The following is a 25,774-nucleotide window of genomic DNA, read 5'->3' as shown; positions in this document are numbered from 1 at the left end:
CTGGGATGAAGATAGGAATTCTGGCAATAATGGCTAAAGAAAAAATTATGTAACATTACAGAAGGCACTAAAAGAAAACAATTTTCTTAACAATTTACATTGTCTTTAAGAGAATTATTAAATATAATGAAAAGGAAAGGTGAAAGTAAACAAACAGATCTGTTAACCTTCTTTTTTGTTTACATATTAAAACAATCCTCAACAGTTGTTTACCCAATTTAAATTAAACCATATAAATCACGTGAAAAAAAATATTTGGATCCATTTTATCATGAGCGCTCATCATATATGATATACGGACATACATACATTCAAACATATAACACAAAACACAAGTGTGCACACATAATATAATACATACAACACATAACATTATAGTAAAGGCCTTATAACTTTTTACAGGTGAAATCTCCATTGCAATGTTTAAAAACTCTATAGTCAAAAAATAGAACTGATCAGCAAAACATTAACCTAGGTCTGTATGAGCTCAAAAAACAAAATAGAACTTCATGATATGGCAAAGGGCAATAATAAAATAGATATTGAAAAAAGCATCCTGGTTCTGTTGCAGATGTAAGAATAGCCAAACTGGAGTTTTGGATATCAGTTGTTATGGATTTGAGCCAAATCATCTTCTTTTTGGTCTGTAGAAATCGCTTTAGTTAATCTTTCTGGAATCCAAATCGGCTGCTGTTCTCCCTGTGGAAACACATAAACAGACCCCCGACTCCAGACAATCACTGGGTCAGGACTTTGGTTAATCTCTCTGGAATCCAAATCGGCTGCTGTTCTCCCTGTGGAAACACACAAACAGACCCCCGACTCCAGACAATTACTGGGTCAGGACCTTTCCATTGTCCTGTTAGAATATCCTTCCAAAGTACCTTGGGCTTATGTACATTTTTTGGACACATATGCCTTTCCGCAGCACTAAGTCCTGATGAATCCAAATTTAAAAAGTTTAGAGTAAAAAGGGTTATTTTAAGTTTATCTTTGGGGAATATATACCCCTTCCCAATTCCTTCTTTTTGCTTTAATAAGTACATTTTAATAGTTTGATGAGCTCTTTCAACTATGCCTTGTCCCTGTGGATTGTATGGGATTCCTGTTATATGAGTAATGCCAAATGTTGAGCAAAATTGTTTAAAAGAGGTAGAAGTATAACCAGGGGCATTATCTGTTTTTAACTGTTTTGGAACACCCACAGTGGCAAAATTTTGTAAGCAATGAGCTATAACATCTTTAGTTTTTTCTCCGGCATGAAGGGAGCCCATCAAAAATCCAGAAGAAGTATCAACTGTAACATGCAAATATTTTAATTTTCCAAATTCTGGCAAGTGTGTGACGTCCATCTGCCAAATATGGTTAGGTATCAATCCTCTAGGATTGACTCCAAGATTAACTTGTGGTAAAAAGGTCACACAATTTTGACATTGTTTTATTATTTGTCTAGCTTGTTCCTTAGTTATTTTAAAACGCTTTTGTAAAGTATTAGCATTGACATGGAACTTTTTATGAAAATTTATAGCTTCTTCTAGTGTAGAGAAAATATGTATGTCATGTGTAGTTTTATCTGCTAAATCATTGCCCAAACTAAGGGCTCCAGGCAATCCTGTATGTGCCCTGATATGTCCTATAAAGAATGGATCTTTTCTGTCCCAGATTAGACTTTGTATAGTGGAAAGCAAAGAGAAAACAGTAGAAGAAGGGGAAATCCTACCAGCATCTTCAAGAGATACTATAGCATTAACTACATACTGACTATCAGAAAATAAATTAAATACAGAATCTTTAAACATCACAAAAGCTTGTAAAACTGCATTAAGCTCTACCTTTTGAGCTGATTGTTTGGGTACTAAAAATGTAAAAGTTTGATCAGGGGTAACTACTGCTGCTGTACCATTATTTGACCCATCAGTGAATATATTTGGAGCATTCATGATAGGTATTTTTCTTGTCATTTTTGGAAAAACTACAGGATGCAATGACCAAAAAGACAATAAAGGATTAGATGGTAAGTGGTTATCAAATGAAACATTAGATTTGCACATGATTATTGCCCAAGTATTTAACTCATTAGCTAACTCATCAATTTGATTCATAGTATATGGAGTAATAATTTTATTGGGAGAAATTCCAAACACTCCCTTTGCTGCTTTTATTCCTTTGAGTATTAATTGTCCTACAGCCTCAGGATACCTAGTAAGAATAGTGTTAGGAGAATAAGATAGATGTATCCATAATAATGGACCTTCTTGCCAAAATACTCCTGTAGGAATATTTTTTGTTGGTAGTACAATAAATAATAAAGGCAAACTTATATCAATTCTATCCAAATGCATATTTTCCATATATGTTTCAATGATTTTTAATGCCTTTCTTGCTTCAGGCGTTAACATTCGGGGTGAATTTGGATCTGATGGACCTTTTAGGATATCAAATAAAGGTCCCAACTCTCCTGTTGGTATACCTAAATAAGGCCTTATCCAATTTATGTCTCCTAATAACTTTTGAAAGTCATTAAGTGATTTGAGTTGATCTACTCGTATTTGAATTTTTGGTGGACGGACCATGGTTGAGGATAATAGAACTCCGAAATAATTAATTGGAAAATTTAATTGTACTTTATCTATTGCTATCTCTAGATTATAATTTTTTAATAAGTTTGTAAGTGTGGCATAACATTCTAGCAATGTGTTTTTATCTTTGTGTGCTAATAATACATCATCCATATAGTGAAATATTTGTAGTTCAGGATTTTGATTTCTAAGTGGCTGGATTGCTTTGTTAACGTAAATTTGACACATAGTTGGGCTGTTAGCCATCCCTTGAGGGAGTACTTTCCATTCATATCTCTGATCAGGACCTTCATGATTCAGTGCAGGGATAGTAAATGCAAAACGTGGACTATCCTCAGGATGAATTGGAATTGAAAAAAAACAATCTTTAATATCTATAACTAAAACATACCAGGTTTTTGGCAAAGCAGACAACTGAGGAATCCCTGATTGAGCAGGTCCCATAATAACCATCTCATTATTAATGGCTCTTAAATCTTGCAATAATCTCCATTTACCAGATTTCTTTTTGATGACAAAAATGGGAGTATTATGGGGAGATACAGAAGGTTGTATATGTCCTTCTGCTAATTGTTGTTTGACCAGGTCATGGGCTGCTTGTATCTTTTCTTTAGTCAGGGGCCACTGAGGAACCCATACTGGTCTTTCTGATTTCCAAGTAATTTTTATTGTCTCAGTGGCCCTTTCTGAAAATCCAACCCATGTCTTTCTGTTCCTTGATCTATTTGTATTGGTGCTGCTATACCTTGTTCTTGTTTTTCTAATCTTTTTCCTTTCCTATAACCTTGTCTAGTCATAATAGTGGGTGCATTTTGGTTGATGTTATTTGTTAATGTCAAACCTAATTGATCTAGGACATCTCGTCCCCATAAATTTACGGGAAGATGATCCAATACATATGGCTGTATAGTTCCTTCACATCCTTCAGGATCCTTCCAATCTAATACCATTGCACTTCTATGGGGATTAGTCGCCACTCCTAGGCCTCGAAGCGTTTGAGTGGCTTGTTGTAATGGCCAATGTTTTGGCCATTCTTGACGAGAGATGATGCTAAGGTCTGCACCTGTATCCAGTAGCCCATTAAATTCATGTCCTTGAATATTTAGTTTTAGCATGGGGCGAGAATCTAAATTTAAAGAAAGCATAGCCCAATCTACACCTGTGGAACCTAATCCCTTGGAACCTCTTTCTACAGTACGACTGGAAAATTTATCATGTAGGCTGGGTATTATTAGTAACTGTGCTATTCTATCTCCTGGTGAAATTACTGATATACCCTTTGGAGAACTGGCTATAATTTTTATTTCACCTTCATAATCAGGATCAATTACCCCTTCCCAATGGAGGTCTTGTTTTTTTGGCTAACAGAAAAGGACATAAACCAAGCCAAATTTTTTTATACCCATAATTATGTCTAATGTGTCATTGAACATTAGCTGAAATTAACTTCCACTGGTGAGAGGTTTGAGGTGAAAGAAGATACAGTGCAAAGATTCTGAAAAATAACATATTCCAAAGCATTTGGCTATTAGAACTCCACATGGTATACGGAACAAGAGAAATTCTAGACCTGCAGATTGAGTTTAATGTTACTGGAGGACCAAAGGTCTATGTAAAACTCATACGAGATAGAAGTTTGTCTATTGCACTTTTACTCCTGGATACAATCAGGAGTAAATTTAGAGCCCATGTGCGTAGTCTGGAAATGTCCCAGTAGAATATTTTGAATACTCTAATAGTGTTAGTCACACAAACTCCAGCAAGCAAGCTCAATCAGCTAAGACCATATTGTTTACATCTGGCCAAAATTTCATAGGAAAAGTACTTTTCATGTTATGGTTTCTTTGTCAGGATATTTTATGAAAATAAACACAGAGATATCTTGAGCTGGACAATATTTAGAAGTCCAAGGTAACATTTCTAGGGCTTTTATAGTTTGAATTATTTAGACATTCAGTAAAATAATGGTACTTTGGCTAGGGAAAAAGAAGAACACAGAAGAAAAGAAGGTATCATTTAGGTGTCACTTCCAAGAATGATTGCCTTCTGACTTAAGAAAGGCATCAGAATTGGAAGGCATGCTATTCATTGGTTAGCCCAATTCATGCATTTTTAGATAGGGGAAAAAGCTGTTGTGTAAGTCTCTTTTCTTTTGTTGTAACTAAATACCTGAGGCTGGGTAACTTACAAAGAAAAGAGTTTTATGTAGTTCAATTTTGGTGTTTCAAAGGCCACTTCCCGTGGCAGATAGAATTGTAATGCTGGGAGGATATGTGAGAGTGAGGGAGATCACATCACAAGACCTAAAACAAGAGACTGACTGGAGTCTCAAGAATAATGTATTAATCACTTCCAAGGGCATACCCTCAATGACCTAGTGACCCTTTCTAAGCCTGACCTCTTAAAGCTCTCACCACCTATTAACATTGCCACATTGAGAACCAACCTCCTGACACATGAGTCTTTGGGTGTTGGGGGAAACACTCAAACCATATCCAACCCATAATAAGTGCAAAATGGCTAAAGGTATCAACTAGTTTTGTGACCATACTTGTATAGAATTTGAGCTTCCTTAGCTTTAAACAAGGATACTGTTTCCTTTCTTTTTTCTTTCTTTGTTTTTTTTTTAGTTGTATATGGACACAATACCTTTATTTTATTTAAATGTTTTTTATGCTATGCTAATGATGAAACCCAGTGCTATACACATGCTAGGCAAGAGCTCTACCACTGGCTACAGACCCAGCCCCAAGAATACTGTTTCAATATTCATGTTCCTTAAAGGAAAAACTGTGCTTAGATTGGTACATATGTCTGCGGAGACAGCACAGATCTTTAGTGAGATATTCCTGAGAGAACATGGCTTTCTGGTGGTCACAGAGAACATACAATGGAGACCATACAGTGTCTGATAGTTGTTTTATCTTCTATTGAACTTTTTATTTTCTCCTTAATAAGTAACAGGGCATATAGTTGGGGAATGCTGCAATTATCTCATAATGTGTTTCTCAAGTTTTTTGACAGTGGCTTGAGATAAAGACAATGTAACAGACTCAATTTCTCTCAATTTTCTCAATTTCATTCTTGCAGTGCCTCTGCTATGTATTGTATGCTGTATCTTTCACTAAAATATAAACTCTATATGGACAAGTGTTTTATAATTATTTTTATCCTTCAATACTTAAAAAAGGATCACCTACTCAAAAGCTTAATACACATGTGTATATTTACTTAACATAGAGTGAATATAACTTATTGTGTATATGTATGCATCTATGGCTCTTGTGGCTCTAAGCACTGCTCAACAGAGGAATAAGGGCTTCTTTGAAAACAGTAGGGCTAGAAAAGACTTTTACCTTTAAGCACTGGTAGCAAATGCAGGGCAAAAGGTTGATTTGGTATGGCATATAGATACTCCTGTCATGGGACTATACTAGGAAAAGGGTCATGCATAGACACACTGTATCTGGTCGTCCCCACTCACCTTGCCCCTGACCACACACCCGGTAGTTTTTGGAAGAGTACTGAAACTGTAGGGTGACATGAATTCATCCATGAAGCTGTCCCTAAACCCTCCAGGGAAATTATTTACTTTTTCTTTTGTATTCCTGATGCAATTTAATATCTGACTCTGTCACAACCATTGCAATCAATTGTACATGTCTGTCTCCTATTAAAATTTGGGTTTCTTACAAACATGGACTACGGGTTTAGCTATCTTTATATCATTTAGTGCCTTTTTTCTAGGAGACAAATGAATAAAGAAGGATAAATGCCAGACTTTGACTCTACTCCTCAATTATTCATTTATCTATCAGCACTGTTCTAAGTGCTTTAGAGGTATTTATTAATTCAATTCTCCCCAAAACCCTATTTTACAAAGTCCCTTCTCTAAAGAATCCCAGTGTGCTGTGCCTATCCTGACATGGGCATTCCATGTTTGGATCGTTAAGAGGTCAGGATCTGAATGCAGAGGGGAAGAGCATGAAGCGCTGTGATAAGGAGTTGCAAGAGGCAGTAAGACCTTAGCCAGAAGTTTCTGTTGGCAATTGGTGGTCACAGGCTGCTCCTTGGAAAGGGGAGGCTGATGCAAAAGCTTTTTGGAATAAGAGGTATAGAGGTGAAGGGCAAAGGACTTTAAGGTGTTTCTCCTTATAGCAGGCTTAATTGGGGTGATTTCATCCATCTCCATAGGGTGTTTACACCTTGACCTTCTCTCCTCTCCAAGGAAGCGGCTAACACACAGGTTCATTAAATCTAAGGGATTATAAGTGAAAATTATATCTTTTTTATTGTTGTTTTCAAAAAGTAAGCCTACAGTTCACATGTCTTCTGTAATATTTTCAGAGCCTGCTGGAATCTTTGCTCTGAGTTCTATGGTTTTCCAGAACACCTAATCAAAAATGTTGAAACGCTAAGGTGTCACTGATCCATTTCTTTCTTTCTTTCTTTCTTTTTTTTTTTTTATGAAATCCCACTGAATTATAAGCCAGTCTGCACAACAAGCCCAACATTGCCTGCCTCTTACTGCAAACTCAGAAGACAGGGAACGAATTTACAGTTTCTATTTTGAACCCATTGGTAAGCCCCAGGCATGTGTGGCTTAAAAGCCTGTTTGGTGCCTAGGAGAAGCATGGTGAACACTTACATTTGACATTACTCTTGTCCTTGGGGGAAACACTCCTGTTCTTGTTGAAATAAAGTTCCTGGAGGGAACACTTTGCATTATGAATCCTTTCCTACTCACTCTGATTACTTTTTTTGAAGTCCCCTTGGGTTCTTCCCAACTAGACACAGTCTCTAAATTCTTATTGATGCTCTTCTCTCCTAATGCCTGTGCTGTTCCAGCCTCATTGTCATAGCCAGTCCCAAAATACAGAATGGAAGCAGATGGGGGGAATGATCCCAAGATGCTCACTGGTAGTCTGAAAAAGAAATCTAAATGAAAATGAGTAGATTCCGTTCAAAACAACTAATTGCTCTGAGAACTCTCACCTGCCATATAGGTAAGTCCTCATATTGACTTTGCTTAGACTCAAGACAGCCTCTTAAAATCTAGTGTGTTCCTCCTAATATATTATCCCTGGGACTTTCTGAGAGTGACTTGAGTCTGGAAGAAAAGACTCCACCTCAACTTTAAGGGTTTATTCATTCAAATATTTCTTCTTTCCTTTTAACTTATCATTCTCTTTCTGTATTTCTCCTTTTTTCTTCTTTCTCTGGCTCTCTCTTCTCACTGGCTTTCCCTGTCTCTCTGTCCTCGTCTCTCTCTTTCTCTCTCTCTCTCTTTCTCTCTCTCTCTCTCTCTCTCTCTCTCTCTCCATCTGCTGAGATTTCAACACTGACAAAGAGAACTTTCTGTGACATGGGAAATGTTCTACATTTGCATCGTCCAGTGCAGTAGCCACTCATTACTTGCAGCTACTGAGAACTTAAAATGTTGCTGGTGTGACAAGAAAGGGGAATTTTAATTTTATTCAATTAACTGAAACTTGAATTAGCTGCATGTGGCTAATAGGTATCAAATTGGCCAGTGCAATTTTAGACCAGTGATCTATCTCTAATATTTTCTATATTATTCAGATGTTGGTGACTGAGAGTTTATATCCTCTTCGTATAGTTTCTTTGTTTCCTGTTTAAAAATCATTTATCACCAGGGAAAGTTGATCTAGCTTACAAAGTTTGATTCAAATATTTTCCAAACTTTTAGCCTAACTTTAGAGGTCTTCCAAGGGCAAGAGAGCACTTAGTGTGTTTTCTTAAGACAGAATGCTCTTTCTGGTTGCCTGGAGACTAGATATCCAGCTAGAGATGCAGGGCAGCCTGGTGTGATTGGAGGTTCTGAGTGGGCTCATTTGCAAGGCACTGGAGCAGGTGCACGTGAAAATTTCATGAGTGAAGTCAGAGGTCAGAAACCTCTTTTACCATCTGTAGGAATAAACAATGTTGGTACAAGGGTCTTGAGCCAGGAGAGGCATGAAGAGAAGGAGAAAAGTGAAAACAAACTCTGGAGGAACGAGAAAGACAGAAAGGAAAAGAACAGAGTCAGAATATGCATTTTAAAAGTGTGAATTTTGGGCTGGAAACATAGCTCTGCAGTAGGGCATTGACCTAACATGTCTGAGACTCTGTGTTCCATTCCTAGCACTGCAAAAATCAAAACAACAACAAAAAAGGTAAAATCATTATAAATGGTGACCTTACTCGTAGCTCTGCCTCTAGCTATAAGCCAGGTGCTATATTTGGAGTGGTTCTGGGGAAAAAGGGCTAGGGAGTAAGCTAACGCCATGTATGCCTCACAAAATATTTGAATTCTGCTCCAGATAAGTTTAATGCCACCCTCAAGTAGACTGGCCACTATTTTCTGTCCTTCTGCCTACTTTCTTTCTTTTCATCTTGACAAATATGACCTCAAAATCTAGTGATCACTTTGTTTTGGGTCAGCATTTGTTCTGATTAATGAAAGAGAAATATAAAAAGGCACTTCAAGATCAGGACACTAGTAAAAGCAAACATGTTTCTTGTAAGTCTGCAATTCAGCTAAATCACAATTTTTTTTTTTTTAATCCTAAGCAGTTTGCTTACAGTCTTGGAACCGTGTTCCTCATATCTGGGAAATCTATTTTACATTGACTTCTTGTATCTGCTACATTTTATATTGACTGGTTTTGCTGTACTTTAAATGTATTTGTGTCTAGACTTGTGGGGCTTTTGCTACAGCCAATTTCTTCATTATTAAGAGGGTTATTTTGAGTGGCCCCTGTGAATAAACCTAATTTTCCCCTCTGATTAGTGCTTAATTTGAAATTGTTTGTGCAGTGATGAAATCTTTCTTGAGTTTCACTTCCAGATTCCAGTTTCCATTCCCAGAGGTTGCTTTTGATTACATAAATGCTTTCAGGGTGATTATGTGGGCAAAATTGTATATTAGGTAGTTTGGGTGCTTTCTGTAAGACATTGTGTTGTTTAGAAAAAAAGGGCTGTGAGTTAGGTTTAAAGTTTTTAGGTACTTTACAATTACATGATCATTCCTTCTATTTAATGCAAAAATATATCCTGTATTTATAACCTTTCATAATTTTGTCATACAGTCTTTGACTGAAGATTAATTTCTCTTTCGGAATCCACATTGCAGGGCGATTTTTATAGATATACATATTAGGGATTTCAGAGTACAGTTTCCCAAATTCTTCTTTTCCCTCTAATCTGGATAAATGTTGTGGGGGAGGTAATATATTTATACTATCCTCCAGAAATTTAACCAAGAAATCAGAACCCAGGACTTGCTTAGAAAACAGTGTTTGTTCTACAAATCTTTATATGCACACTCTCTAATCCTAACCAGATAATTTGCTGTCTGTTCTCACAGGTTCACAGCTGCAGAGAAATTTTGTCTCTGAATGAATTCTAGTTTGAGTATTATCCAGATTGAGATGGTATTGAGATTTTAGGACTTAGAGTTGATGCTGAAATGAATTAAGACTTGGGTGAATGTTGGAATAGGATACATAGATTTTGCACATCATAAGGACATAAATTTAGGGGACCCAGAGAACAGAGTGTTATGGGTGGAATTGTCTCCCACCCCAAATTAATATGTTAAAGTTCTGACTTCCAAAACTTCAGAATATGCCTTTATTTGGATGGAGTCTTTACAGAGATAATGAAGTTAAAATGTGGTCCTTTGAGTTGGTCTTAATCTAATAGGATAATGTCCTTAAAAAGGGAAATTTTTTGGGTGGTGAAAATGCCCAGGGGGAAGACAATTTGAAGATACAGAGAGAACTCTGTGTGAACATGATAATAGCCAAGTAGGTGCTGAGGAAAGAAGCTGGAACACGTCCTTCCTCCTCGCAGCCCTCTCAAGAAACTAACCCTACCAGTACCTTGGTTTCAGACTGCCAGACCCCAGAGCCATAAGGCAATACATGTCTGTTAAGCCACACGGTCTGTGGTAGCAGTCATAGCAAACTAATGCATGAGAACAGCTCCAACCTGCTTAACCTGGAATATAGGAAGGACAAATGGCATACAAAACATGTGGATTCACTGACTGCTCCAGACTTTGTCTAGATAGACACCTCTAGCTTTCCAGAATCTCTTTTCCTGTTTTATTTTGTTGTGGTGGTTGTTGTTTTTTATTCTTTTGCTTTGTTTTGTTATTGTTTGTTTGTTTGTTTGTTTATTTATTTATTTATTTTGTTGTTGTTGTTTTTTGTTTTGGTAAAGGGGATCAAACCCAGGGCCTCACACATGCTAGACAAGAGCTCTACCACTGAGCCACCTCCTGCATTCCTTTTTTTTTTTTTTAACCATCTTAAGTTTTCACAATTTCATTCTCTATAAATCCCAAAGAATTATTAACAGAGAGTCCAAGAATAATATTTACAAATTTTCAGTAAGGTCATATATCATCACCACACTCAAGAGATGCTAAATTTTACATTTAATATTACTATCAACAATATTAGGTAATATTTATTGGCTACCTACCATCTTCCCAGTAACATATTAAGAAATTAACTTTATTATCATTTTACTCAATTTAGAAAGAAGAAAACTTAGATAGGAAAGTTGAACTTGACCCAACTCACACAGCTAGTTGGTGGCCGAGGTTAGAATAACGAGAACCTATATTATCTAAATCATGTCTCTACTAAGAGAATCAAATTCTAAGAATGAGAAAATGGGAGTAGGGTAAGATTTAAGTAGGGAAGTACAGAGAGATAAACGCTTTACATATTGGAAGGCCCCCTGTAAGAACAATTCAAATTACACATTTCCCATTTTTCCCACTAAAGATTTTTCCAATACCAAAGCCTAACATGGGTAGTCATTGCGTCAATTCACATTTCAAGCTACAAACAGACCAAAAACTGTTGCTGCATCAGCTCAAAGGAACATTCTTCTGTAATCAATTAAATTCATTGCACTTGATTATTCAATTCCTGCCAAGAAACAATTTAAAAAGCCTGTTCTCAACAATTTGTTTTACAATTTTCAGGACCACTAAAATGACCTCCTGAGGACCTGGAATTTTAAAAGATTTTTCCAGTGTTGCCCGAGGACAACATGGCAATAAAACAAACAAAAAGCCTACTTAGATCTTAATGATATCCATGTGAAATATACACTTCATTCATCAAGCTTTAATCCATATGTATAGCTATTTTCATAAGGGCTTGTTTTTGCCATAAATAATTAAAGGACTTGGAAAGCACAGAACTGGACTACCACTGTGGTTCCAAGGTGCTCTTGCTGGGTGTGCTTTAACTGGTTACCTACCTTCTGTAAATATTAGTAACCTAATATTTTCAATGAATGAGGCAATGCCTACTTCACAGGTATATGTGAGAAATAAATAGAATAGTGACTATGGAGCATCAGGTCAACAAGTTTTCCTTTCATTTTACCTATTTCTTTCCCCTCCTTCTCCCAGGTGCTCTGAATGGTTTTCAGCCCTTATCTCAGCTTGCCAAGGGTTGACATTCAGAACCTTGACAAAAGCCATACGAGGTGATTAAAGCTTGACTCAGAACCATCAAAGCGAACCTCTAGCTTCAATTTTTGTTGGACATGAAAAGTTGGAGACCATACAGGCAATGGGACTTCTGACTTTCACCTGCACATGGATAGGTTTATATTTAAGATTTCTCAGGGAAGACAAATTTCCTCCCCCTCCCCATTTCATTCAGAACTAAGGTAACAATAGGAGATTATCCTCATGATCTTTATCTCTCTGTGTGTTAAGTGTATTCTCTGTAGCTCTTTCCTTCCTAGGACCTTGGCTTTATTTTTAAGTCTCTGATCTTAAGTCTCTGGTCTCTGATGATCCTTCTTGAGTGGCCCCTAGATTACGCCTGAAAAAATTGGCAGATGCCTGAGAACCAAAACCTGCTCAGTACTTTCATACCTCTCTAGATTCTTCTTGGAGATTTCTGGTCTGTGATAATTTCTTGACATGAAATACATTAAAAAAAAAAAAAGATTTAAGAGTAAGATTTTCTTACATTTAAAAAAACCCTCTACTGCCTTATATATTATCAGGAATAGAAATCCAGTCTTCCAGATTATTTCCAACTCTTTCTGAATGGAATGCCAAGGAAATCCCCTATCTTCATCTGCTTGGGTTGCCATAACAAAATCCCTACAACTAGGTGGCTTACGCAACAGACGTTTATTTTCTCACAATTCTGGAGGCTGTAAGTCTAAGATTAGGGTGCCATTAACTGTGGCCTCTTTCTGATTAAGAACTTCCCTCAGGTTGTGAACAGTTGCCTGCTAAGAATGCTGGGTCCTCAGATGACCTCTTTGTTCGTTTAGGGATAAGAGACAGAGAGGACACCTAGCTTTCTGGTATTCCTTCCCATAAAGAGACTAATCCTATCATGAGGTCCCAACCTCATGAACACATCTCACCTCATCATCTCTCAAAGGCCCTATCTCCAAATACTCTCATGTTGAGAGTTGGGACTCCAACATGCAATATTTTGGGGAGATGAAATATATTCAGTGTAAAAGCCCCTTTTGCCTAAAATAATGGTTGCATGTTATGGGCTTCAGCATCACACTGATCCATATGATCTTGAATTCCTCGTTTGTGATGTGAGGATGAATCTAACTCAAAGCATTGTGGCAAAGACTAGAATGGCATGTATAAAACATGGATTGTAATGCTTACACAGTCAGAGTTTAACAAACAGCTCTTCCCTCTCCCCCTGGCTCTCACTTGATCTGTCCACAGAATGGCTGAGGTAGCTGAACGGTATGTGTTGATCAACTCACTTTCAGCCCAGAAATGAAGGAGACAGTGCAGTCATGATCCCAATTGTATTAGCCTATTGAGAGTTAATAGTTTGTGTCACCAGAAGGAGGGACACCAGGGTTGGGACAATCACATGAAATTAAGGCAATTAGAAATTTTTATTTGGGAAACAAAATCAAACAAAAACAGTGATGACACCTGGGTGCTTTCTCTTTTTAAACATACTCCAGCCAAAAGTTGTAAGCCATCCAGATGGTGTGCTAGAGAAGACCGAAATTAATCACTCATTTGCAGTACAGTTTTAAGGATTTAAAGATCTTTAGGGAAGATGTTCAAAAGCATCACTCCAGTTAACCTTACCCTGTTAAGTGTGACCATGCAAAGATTGGAGCCAAAGAGAAAGATCAGGGAGGATACCTGAAGTCTGTAGTCATGTCTCCAAGAGTGAAGAATCCTCTAGAGAGAAAAATGAAGTAGCTTGAACAGAGAGGACGGATAGACATGCATCTAGGATACAATATTGTTCTCAGAAAGTGTTGAAATGGGGAAAACCTTCTGATTCAATTTTAAAGACTGTATTTGAACTGTGTGACCCCTTTCTGAATGTGATCTGATAACTGAAACAAATTATCATGTGTCAGTGTTTGTAGTCTGAGCAGAATGCTAACCTAGACTGTTTAGAACCCATTTCTTCTCTCTGACACTCTTTTTTCCTTGCATAAAAACAGAATGAAAAAAGGAAAATGGCATTTTTTTTTCTTGCAGATAGTCATCAAATAAAAAGAGTGGTGATTCGTTGGAACCTCTGAGAATTAGGAGATTTTTAACAGCCCTAAAATATTGCAAAGAAATACTATTTTAAAATGTCTTTGTGACCTTTCTGGAAATAGAAAATAAAAGACAAGCACATTTTTTCTTATTTAATAGAAGTGGAAAACTCTCATTAACAGACCTAGGAAATGAGGATCAAGGAAAGAATAGAAGAGAGAGAAAATGGAAACATAATCCATAAAGACCATATCTATACTCAGATTTGTATTTCATAAGCTCCATGTGGAACACATCTAGAAATTTCACTTTGGCTTATAGGACCCTTTCCCAAATGTTAATCCTCTTTTTGTGATTCTCTAAATTTTAACGCTAAGCCATACCTCTTTCAAAATTAATCATTGAGAAGGAAAATTAAAAGATTTGGTCCCTCTCAATGTCCTCAGTAGCTTCCTGATAGAACTTGTGAATATTAAAATATACAGAATTTGAAATTAGTTGCAAACTAAAGTCCTCCTAGTACGGGGCACCTGCCATTTTCCTGATTTCTTTTTTTTTTAATTTTTTATTGTTGGCTGTTCAAAACATTACATAGTTCTTGATATATCATATTTCACACTTTGATTCAAGTGGGTTATGAGCTCCCATTTTTACCCCATATACAGATTGCAGAATCACATCAGTTACACATCCATTGATTTACATATTGCCATACTAGTGTCTGTTGTGTTCTGCTGCCTTTCCTATCCTCTACTATCCCCCCTCCCCTCCCCTCCCCTCCCCTCTTCTCTCTCTGCCCCCTCAACTGACATTCATTTGTCCCCCTTGTATTATTTTTCCGTTTCCCCTCACTTCCTCTTGTATGTACTTTTGTATAACTCTGAGGGTCTCCTTCCATTTCCATGCCATTTCCCTTCTCTCTCCCTTTCCCTCCCACCTCTCATCCCTGTTTAATGTTAATCTTCTTCTCATGCTCTTCGACCCTACTCTGTTCTTAGTTACTCTCCTTATATCAAAGAAGACATTTGACATTTCTTTTTTATGGATTGGCTAGCTTCACTTAGCATAATCTGCTCTAATGCCATCCATTTCCCTGTAAATTCTATGATTTTGTCATTTTTTAATGCAGAGTAATACTCCATTGTGTATAAATGCCACATTTTTTTTTTTATCCATTCATCTATTGAAGGGCATCTAGGTTGGTTCCACAGTCTTGCTATTGTGAATTGTGCTGCTATGAACATCGATGTAGCAGTGTCCCTGTAGCATGCTCTTTTTAGGTCTTTAGGGAATAGACCGAGAAGGGAAATAGCTGGGTCAAATGGTGGCTCCATTCCCAGCTTTCCAAGAAATCTCCATGCTGCTTTCCAAATTGGCTGCACCAATTTGCAGTCCCACCAGCAATGTACAAGTGTACCCTTTTCCCCACATCCTCGCCAGCACTTGTTGTTGTTTGACTTCATAATGGCTGCCAATCTAACTGGAGTGAGATGGTATCTTAGGGTGGTTTTGATTTTCATTTCTCTGACTGCTAGAGATGGTGAGCATTTTTTCATGTACTTGTTGATTGATTGTATGTCCTCCTCTGAGAAGTGTCTGTTCAGGTCCTTGGCCCATTTGTTGATTGGGTTGTTTGTTCTCTTATTGTCTAATTTTTTGAGTTCTTTGTATACTCTGGATATTAGGGCTCTATCTGAAGTGTGAGGAGTAAAGATTTGTTCCCAGGACGTAGGCTCTCTATTTATCTCTCTTATTGTTTCTTTTGCTGATAAAAAACTTTTTAGTTTGAGTAAGTCCCATTTGTTGATTCTAGTTATTAACTTTTGTGCTATGGGTGTCCTATTGAGGAATTTGGAGCCCGACCCCACAGTATGTAGATCATAGCCAACTTTTTCTTCTATCAGACGGCGTGTCTCTGATTTGATATCAAGCTCCTTGATCCATTTTGAATTCATTTTTGTGCATGGCTAGAGAAAGGGATTCAGTTTCATTTTGTTGCATATGGATTTCCAGTTTTCCCAGCACCATTTGTTGAAGATGCTATCCTTCCTCCATTGCATGCTTTTAGCCCCTTTATCAAATATAAGATAGTTGTAGTTTTGTGGATTGGTTTCTGTGTCCTCTATTCTGTACCATTGGTCCACCCGCCTGTTTTGGTACCAGTACCATGCTTTTTTTGTTACTATTGCTCTGTAGTATAGTTTGAAGTCTGGTATCGCTATACCGCCTGATTCACACTTCCTGCTTAGCATTGTTTTTGCTATTCTGGGTCGTTTATTTTTCCATATGAATTTCCTGATTGCTTTCTCTATTTCTACAAGAAATGTCTTTGGGATTTTGATTGGCATTGCATTAAACCTATAGAGAACTTTTGGTAATATCGCCATTTTGATGATGTTAGTTCTGCCTATCCATGAACAGGGTATATTTTTCCATCTTCTAAGATCTTCTTCTATTTCTCTCTTTAGGGTTCTGTAGTTTTCATTGTATAAGTCTTTCACCTCTTTTGTTAGGTTGATTCCCAAGTATTTTTTTTTTTTGAAGATATTGTGAATGGAGTGGTTGTCCTCATTTCCATTTCAGAGGATTTGTCGCTGATATACAGGAATGCCTTTGATTTATGCGTGTTGATTTTATATCCTGCCACTTTGCTGAATTCATTTATTAGCTCTAATAGTTTCTTTGTAGACCCTTTTGGGTCTGCTAGGTATAGAATCATGTCATCAGCAAATAGTGATAATTTAAGTTCTTCTTTTCCTATTTTGATGCCTTTAATTTCTTTCGTCTGTCTAATTGCTCTGGCCAGTGTTTTGAGAACTATGTTGAACAGAAGTGGTGAAAGAGGGCATCCCTGTCTTGTTCCAGATTTTAGAGGGAATGCCTTCAGTTTTTCTCCATTCAGAATGATGCTAGCCTGAGGCTTAGCATAGATTGCTTTTACAATATTGAGGTATGTTCCTGTTATCCCTAGTTTTTCTAGAGTTTTGAACATAAAGGGATGCTGTACTTTGTCGAATGCTTTTTCCGCATCTATCGAGATGATCATATGGTTCTTATTTTTAAGTCTATTGATGTGGTGAATAACATTTATTGATTTCCGTATATTGAACCAGCCTTGCATCCCAGGGATGAATCCTACTTGATCATGGTGCACAATTTTTTTGATATGTTTTTGTATCCGATTCGCCAGAATTTTATTGAGGATTTTTGCATCTAGGTTCATTAGAGATATTGGTCTGTAGTTTTCTTTCTTTGAAGTGTCTTTGTCTGGTTTAGGTATCAGGGTGATGTTGGCCTCGTAGAATGAATTTGTAAGTTCTCTCTCTTTTTCTATTTCCTGAAGTAGCTTGAAAAGTATTGGTATTAGTTCCTCTTTAAAGGTTTTGTAAAACTCTGCTGTATACCCATCCGGTCCTGGGCTTTTCTTACTTGGTAGTCTTTTGATGGTTTCTTCTATTTCCTCAATTGATATTGGTCTGTTTAGGTTGTCTATATCCTCCTGACTCAATCTGGGCAGATCATATGACTTAAGAAATTTATCGATGCCTTCACTATCTTCTAATGTATTGGAGTATAAGGATTCAAAATAATTTTTGATTATCTTCTGTATTTCTGAACTGTCTGTTGTGATATTGCCTTTTTCATCCCGTATGTTAGTAATTTGAGTTCTCTCTCTTCTTCTCTTTGCTAGCATGGCTAAGGGTCTGTCAATTTTGTTTATTTTTTCAAAGAACCAACTTTTAGTTTTGTCAATTTTTTCAATTGTTTCTTTTGTTTCGATTTCATTAATTTCAGCTCTGATTTTCATTATTTCTTGCCTTCTACTTCTTTTGCTGTTGTTTTGCTCTTCTTTTTCAAGGATTTTGAGATGAAGTATGAGATCATTTATTTGTTGGTTTTTTCTTTTTTTAAGGAATGAACTCCAAGCAATGAATTTTCCTCTTAGAACTGCTTTCAATGTGTCCCATAGATTCCGATATGTTGTGTCTGTGTTTTCATTTATCTCTAAGAATTTTTTAATATCCTCCTTGATGTCTTCTATAACCCATTGATCATTCAGTAACCTATTGTTCATTCTCCAAGTGATGTATGCTTTTTCCTTCCTTCTTTTATCGTTGATTTTCAGTTTCATTCCATTATGATCAGATAAGATGCATGGTATTATCTCTACTCCTTTATATTGTCTAAGAGTTGCCCTGTGACATAATATGTGATCTATTTTTGAGAAGGATCCATGTGCTGCTGAGAAAAAAGTGTAACTGCTTGATGTTGGGTAGTATATTCTATATATGTCAATTAAGTCTAGGTTATTAATTGTGTTATTGAGTTCTATAGTTTCCTTATTCAACTTTTGTTTGGAAGATCTGTCCATTGGTGAGAGAGGTGTGTTGAAGTCTCCCATGATTATTGTATGGTGGTCTATTAGACTCTTGAACTTGAGAAGAGTTTGTTTGATGAACATAGCTGCACCATTGTTAGGGGCATATATATTTATGATTGTTATGTCTTGTTGGTGTATGGTTCCCTTGAGCAGTATGTAGTGTCCCTCTTTATCCCTTTTGATTAACTTGGGCTTGAAATCTATTTTATTTGATATGAGTATGGACACACCTGCTTGTTTCCGAAGTCCATATGAGTGATATGATTTTTCCCAACCTTTCACCTTCAGCCTATGTATGTCTTTTCCTATCAAATGCGTCTCCTGTAGGCAGCATATTGTTGGGTCTTGTTTTGTGATCCATTCTACTAGCCTGTGTCTCTTAATTGGTGAGTTTAAGCCATTAACATTTAGGGTTATTATTGAGATATGGGTTGTTCTTCCAGCCATATTTGTTTATTTCTGTTACTAAACATGGTTTGTTTTCCTCTTTGATTATTTTTCCCCCCTTTACTGTCCTACCTCCCACTGTTGGTTTTCATTGTTATTTTCCATTTCCTCTTCCTGTAATGTTTTGCCAAGGATGTTTTGAAGAGATGGTTTTCTAGCTGCAAATTCTTTTAACTTTTGTTTATCGTGGAAGGTTTTAATTTCATCTTCCATCCTGAAGCTTAATTTCACTGGAAACACAAATCTTGGTTGGAACCCATTTTCTTTCAGTGTTTGATTTTTTTTTTTTTTTTTTTTTTTTGCCAGTCAAACACTTTTAGTCCCTGCAGCAAATCAGAAAGATTCCAACCAAGTTTCTACCCTGGCTGGTGACCCTGCCACGGATGCAGGAGAAATATTCAATACTAAGGGAATAAATGATAACAAAATACTGAGCCACAGCTACAGTGGGACAATCCAGAAGGAAGAGGGAAAGTACCAGAATTTTGCTACTTGTGTCACACAAGCTAGAAAAACCCTACCTCTCCCACTGGAGAAGCAAAACTACATTCCACCCATTTCCCTGCCTTACCATACACATATTTCTCCTCTTGGAAAACCCTGGCTAGACGCTCCACTCCAGGATAAGGCTGAGCAGTCCTAGTTCTCTGGACTGCCTTTGTTACAAAGACTGGATTGGGGTAGGTGGGATTGATGAGAACTGTAAAGATTATTTTAAAGTGAAACCCAAAGAAAATATCAAAGCTGCCACTATGTAGCACCAGCAACCAATTCTTGCACTTCTCTTCCCTGTCTCAGTAATCTCCCCACAGAAGGTCACATAATTCGAATAGCTCTTTCTTCCCTGCAAAGTCGGCTGGTACCAGGTTATAACCTGGACAGTGGGGAGTGTCTGCCTTCGGCTGGTTTGTGCAAGAGGGCCACCTTAGGTCTCCTTCAGGACATTTATCTTGGCACAGATCTTGAGGGCAGGGCCCAATTTGACGTTCATGGCACTCATAAGATGTTCTTCTTTAAGTAATAAAAGGGCCTGTCCATCAATCTCCTGGGAACGAAACTCTTCTGCAATTTCTTGGCAGCCTTGGAGAGAAGCGATAAACTCATACACCTCCTCTACACTCCAACGACTAGGATTGCTGGACAGGAACACAGGGTTGATGCCTTGTAATTCTGGTGTGGGGGGAGCTGTAATGGTGTTCCCAAGGTCACGATCTCCATGTCCAGCTCTTACTGACAATGGCCCAGGAGATGTTGGGGAGAGCGCTTCATCATAACTGGAATTATCTGAACCCCGGCTAGAGTCCTCTTGACCCGGTTGACGCTTGCCCTGGATCTTGGCACGGGCAATGTCAGAGGAGCTGCGGCGGGGTCCACGCCTACGAACACGAGCATAGTTGGCTTCCTGAAACTCTTTCATTTTTTTCCTCTTCAACCGGAACTGATGGCTACAGCTCACATTGTACCTCTTTGCACAAGTCATGGAGCAAAACCTCTTAGAGCCACAAAATTGCTCTGCAGGGACATACTTCCCACAGTACTTGCACTTCAGGAGATTCGCCTTCTTATCTAACTCAGCAGAAGGGCTGTCCCCTCCCAAGGGTCCACTTGATTGACTCTCATTCAGTCCAGTTTGGAGGCCAGTCTGTAGTGGCTTCTCAGACTCCTTCAGTAACTGTGAACAACCCACCGGGAAAGGTTCCGCTCCTTCCTGGATAACAAAGCCTTCAATGATGTGGGTGAGAATCTGGGGCTTCACAATGGCCTGTGGGGGTTTGGAGTCTCCCATTTGTCTGGACACCATGGCTAGTGTAGGAGGTGGTGCTGATGGGGCAGGAGTCAAGTCTACCAGTTCATTGCTTGGGGTACTAGCATTCACATTGGCCACAGGTTCAGCTTTCTCTCCAAGACTACTCTTCTCCTCCATGACTTTTGGGCTCTCTGCTGCTGGAGAAGCCTTGGCAGGAAGTATTGAACCCAAAGTGGAGATATCATCTCTCTCTTCCTCAGACTCAGCTTTGCGTTTCACAGCCAGTGTCTGAGGTTTACCCGGTAGATGCACAGACTGCATGTAGAAGGCAGCAGGAACCTGGGCTACAACAGGTGAAGAGCTAGTAGCCCCACCCTTAACCACATGTGCTGTCCCCTGCACAGAAGCAAGGGTCATCCCGGGGGCCAACGTAGGAGAACACTCCTGCAGTGCACCAGGAGCCTGGGATGAAGGTGGTGAGGAGGCCAAATGGGCCTGGCCAGGCTGCACTGTACCTGGCATCCCCCGGGAAGTAGGTACAGCAGCTGCCAGCTGTGCCAACCCCAAAGCCTGTGCCTGGGCCATTTTCCTGATTTCAGGCTTCTGTGAAGGATGTCATCACTCCTACTGACTTGGAAATTCCCAGGAATTTGATCAAATACTTGTGAGTGTATGTATCCAATATATGATACACACACACACACACACACACACACACACACACACACATATATATATATATATATATATATATATATATATATATATATATATACACAACATACTATGCACATATATGTATATACATCTGAAAAACTAGGAAAACAATCATCTTGATTTATCTTGGTCTTCCAGTAAAAATTTCGGGTGTTTCTTATGTTCAGTACGACTACTGTTTATTAAAAATAAATATTTAAGAAAGCAATAGGAGAGCTCAGAAATCCAGCAATGATGACAGAAAGGAATAACAGTATAACAGACATGCAGAGAGCAAAATAAATTGCAGGGTGGCACCCTGAAGCTGCACATGACAGTGGGTAGGTGGTTACACATCTCCTCCAAACTGTTATAGATCTTCCAATGGAGCAGCCACTTTAGTTTTCTTGGTGTGGAGGTAGAAAAATGCTAATACTTAATGACCCTCCACACTCACACAAGTTTTCTAGAAAAGCCAATATTAATAAAGCTCTCTGAAAACAGAAATTAACCTGCTTCTCTCCAAGTTGATCAATACAATGACATGTGCAAAGGATGTTCCTTCTGCGATTCCTCTAAAATGTATCCCCACTTGTTACAATTTATAGGGTAGATTGAAGGAGAAAACAGAAAGGAAGATACCACTGAGAGGGATGAGCTCTCATTGGGGAACAGAATTATTTTTGAGTTATTTTTAGAATTCACCAAAATGTCTTACAGAAAAATACATAATGTCTCAAGTCTTTGTTTGTTTGTTTAAATCTATCTATGCCTGACAACAGGTCTTGGAGTCCATACTTCTGTCCTTCATTAATTGCGGGGCATAAGAAGTGGCCCATATATGTGACAATTACAAGGGAAAAAATGGATGTTACAATAGGTTTATATATGGTTATAATTGAGTTCACTATAGCTTTTTTAAAAAATGAATAACATTCATAACTATGTTTCAGAGTATTCTCTTAAAAGCTGAAGTACCAAGATCATCATGAGTCAGTGGGAGTAAAGGAGGAAGAACACAACAATAACCACACATTTGTTCAGAAAAAGTGTTTTTCTTTCTTGTTTTTAAACCTGCCTGTTACTTTAAAGAGTGTCTCACACATGAAAATATTCTGCTTTAAGTTTAGAAGTTATTCATGAAAGGGAATTTGAAGGTTTGGGTATTTTCTGCCAGAGGGACACATAGACCTTTTTTACTAAAACTGTTGAAATTTTATAAAGAATATTGATATGAAAAAAGATACAGCTGTGAGTTTCTTCAGCAGTTTCATATTCTTTTCTACTTAAGCAATTTTGTTTTTTTTCAGAAAGTCAGGCAAAGCCAGAAGCCATTTTGGAAGATGTTTCTTAAGTTGTAAGGAAAAAACGACTCAGTTTAGCAGATTTTTCTTTTTAGCCCCTAAACAAAGAAATCCAAGCAAACCTTCATTTCATCTCTATATTGAAAGGTATAATTATGGCCCTATGGCCAATGCATGTCACTGTGAATATCGTACCATAGAGCACAAGACGTTAAATGCCTGGGGTGGTGGAAAGCACATTGGATTAGAAAATGTGCATTCCTAGTAGTGACTTTTATAACACTAGCTAGGAGATTTGGGAGAATCACTTAATTTTCCATGTTCCAGTTTACTTTGGAAACGGGGAAGTTGTTAATTTCCAGAATCATCATTCTCAGCTGTATCCCAGTGGATTCTATAAATCAAACATATTATATATATATATATATATATATATATATATATATATATATATATATATCCCAGTCTATCATGTAATATTTACTCTTAAATGAAGAAAATACTCAGCATGTAATGACTTTTAATTTAATTTTCTTAAATGCTTTTTATATTCACGTTAAGATCACTTTTCTTTTTTTCAACTTTTACATTTATATCATCATAGATCTCAGACCAAAATTGGTACTATTTCATTACACATATGAATTTCCCTTGTGAAGAATAATCAACTGTATAATTTTTTAAAGATTTTTATGTATTCATTTGTTCTTCAAAAGAAGTGAGTGAACAATCCTCTCATATAATTGTAGGAGAACGTTGCAGAAAGAGAGATTGATAAGTTTAAAGGCACAGAGATAGAAGCCAGATTGGTTATTTTTGAGGACTATTAAGGAGAAAAATCTGAGATGGAAATTTTGAAGGTGAGATTGGGCATGAGCAATTATGGAAGTACAGAGAACTATTAGATGGCTATTGTTGTAATACTTGTTGCAATCCTCAGAGAAATGGTAGTGGCTTGGCTTAGAATTGCAGTAATGGAATGAAGAAGAAATAGATTCCAGATATATCTTGAAGATCAATCCTTTAAGAATAAAAAAATAAATATATCTACAGGTCCTCTACAATGAGAAACATCTCAAAAGAGATGCGAGCAGAAGCTTGTTGAATGAGTCATACCATAGAAGCATGGGGACATTGCCATTTGGGTGCATAGTTAAAAGCTCTTCTCTGAAGTATTTGGACTATTTCCTTTCAGCCTTCCAGTGTGCTTCAGTTCACTTCTTTCTCGTACAACTCACAATATACTTATCATGCTAGTTGTAATTGACAAAAACAAATAAAAAATAGTGGAAATGTTTGATAAAAGGGTGCTTTGTGTTCCAGGGTAATCAGTCCTGCAATGGAAGAAAAGGGCTCCTTGGTAACTGGCTGGAGGAGATGGGGAGGAAGTCATCCTTTTTGAAATGCAAAGTAAATCTTACCTATTGTTCTCTATTCTTATTCTGTTTTCCTCTTTTCCATGTTATAAGGCTCCAGGAGGTATTGCCTTATAACATGGAATTTTTCACTTACTTTTGTCCCAACTTATATAGTAAAAATATCCCTACTTATATAATGTTCTTCCTCATCCTAAAGAAGTTAAGTTACATAGAACAAAAAATGAGAAGCTAAGGTTTAGAGAATATTATTGTGTATAATCTACATGAAAAAAATTTTGGGGGAGAGTTAGATGCCCTGGACATCAAAAAAAAAAAAAAAAAAAAAAGGCTATTAGTGAGGAAATTTGGATATTTGTAAAGGATCAGAGTCAATTTTACAATACTGACATAGACTCAAGTTTTATAGTAAACATGAAATGGAATACACAGTTTAATAGAGTAACTGAATTAAGTGTAGTTTAGTATCTTTTGAAAAAAACTGCATTAATTTTAAAGAATGCATGTTTTTGAAGCAAAATCAAAATTTTTATCATGCAAATTTAGTTACTCCCTAAAATTAATGTAGCTGAATTACATCATTAGATGTCAGAAAGGTATTTGAAAGGGTAGGTTGGAAATAATTCTTTTGAATGTCACATAAATTTTCTTTGCAGCTAATCTCTGAAAAGAGGAAAAAAATTCTCTCTACTCAGGCATAGAATAGAAGCATTAACAATGGAAAGGTCAGTGCATAATGATGCAAGAGAGAAAAGGCCTAAAGTGCCATATTGATGAAATGAGATGGAGAAAAGTTATATAGAAATATTAATCAATCAATCCTTAATTTAAGACCTTTAGGTAACTTGCTAAAATCTTCTTCACTATTTAATATCAAAGAAATGTTAACCAATAAATTCTTTCTGTGGAATGAAAAAAATCTCAAGAACTATGTATTTAGATTCAAATTTGTCTTTCTCTTTCAATTCTCTATATAGCAGGTGATAATTGACAAACTTAAATTAACCTAATAGGTATTAGATAGCCATCATTTCTTAGTACAATTTGCCTACAGTAGCTTAGGAAATCAAGATTTGATTACACAAACTTCCACAAAGGAAAATTACATATTCATTAAAATTCATATTTGGAAAATTATAAGAAATGGCCATAGTAAAATGGTAATTAAAATTGCAGGATATAGAACTTTATGCATATTCTGAACCACACTTTGTTAAGATAAATATGTGTGACTACACGTAATACCAGAAGGAAATACATTAAGAAAAAGATTGTGGTTATCTTTGGGTAATAAAATGCATTGGGAAACTGTATTTTTGTCTGCTTTGCTGATTTTACAAGTGTAGTGGTATTTAAGATGTGCAGTGATAGGTTTGGCATTAGCAAAGAATACTTTTGTCCCTTTGACCTCATTCTTACTATCTAATTTACCTGTTGCCTATTTCACTTGCTCCACTAACTTATGTGTGTGTTGTAAAGGCCACTAGCAGCTGGAAGGGAAAGAAAAACCGAAGGTGAAGAAAAGGTTCAGTTATCATCATATAAGATCAAGCCTTTAGGAAGACATTTGGAAGGACAATGTATTTGGCAGTCCATGAAACTGATGATATTTACATAAAGATTTCACAGGACACATAAAGTACACTTAGATAAAAAGGAGTAGGAAGGAAGTCGTGTTGACTTACTGATTCATTAATTTATTCATTCAACA

General features: G+C 37.1%; 1 pseudogene; it reads right to left on the bottom strand.

Moving 5' to 3' along the window:
• Positions 1-19,801: 19,801 nt before the first annotated feature.
• On the bottom strand, positions 19,802-21,257 carry LOC114088026 (polyhomeotic-like protein 1 pseudogene; annotated as a pseudogene).
• Positions 21,258-25,774: the final 4,517 nt, after the last annotated feature.

The sequence above is a fragment of the Marmota flaviventris genome, chromosome 2, assembly GCF_047511675.1.
Source record: "Marmota flaviventris isolate mMarFla1 chromosome 2, mMarFla1.hap1, whole genome shotgun sequence".
Classification (NCBI taxonomy): domain Eukaryota; kingdom Metazoa; phylum Chordata; class Mammalia; order Rodentia; family Sciuridae; genus Marmota; species Marmota flaviventris.
Note: the sequence above shows the minus strand (reverse complement) of the source record. Positions and strands in the feature narration are given on the sequence as shown.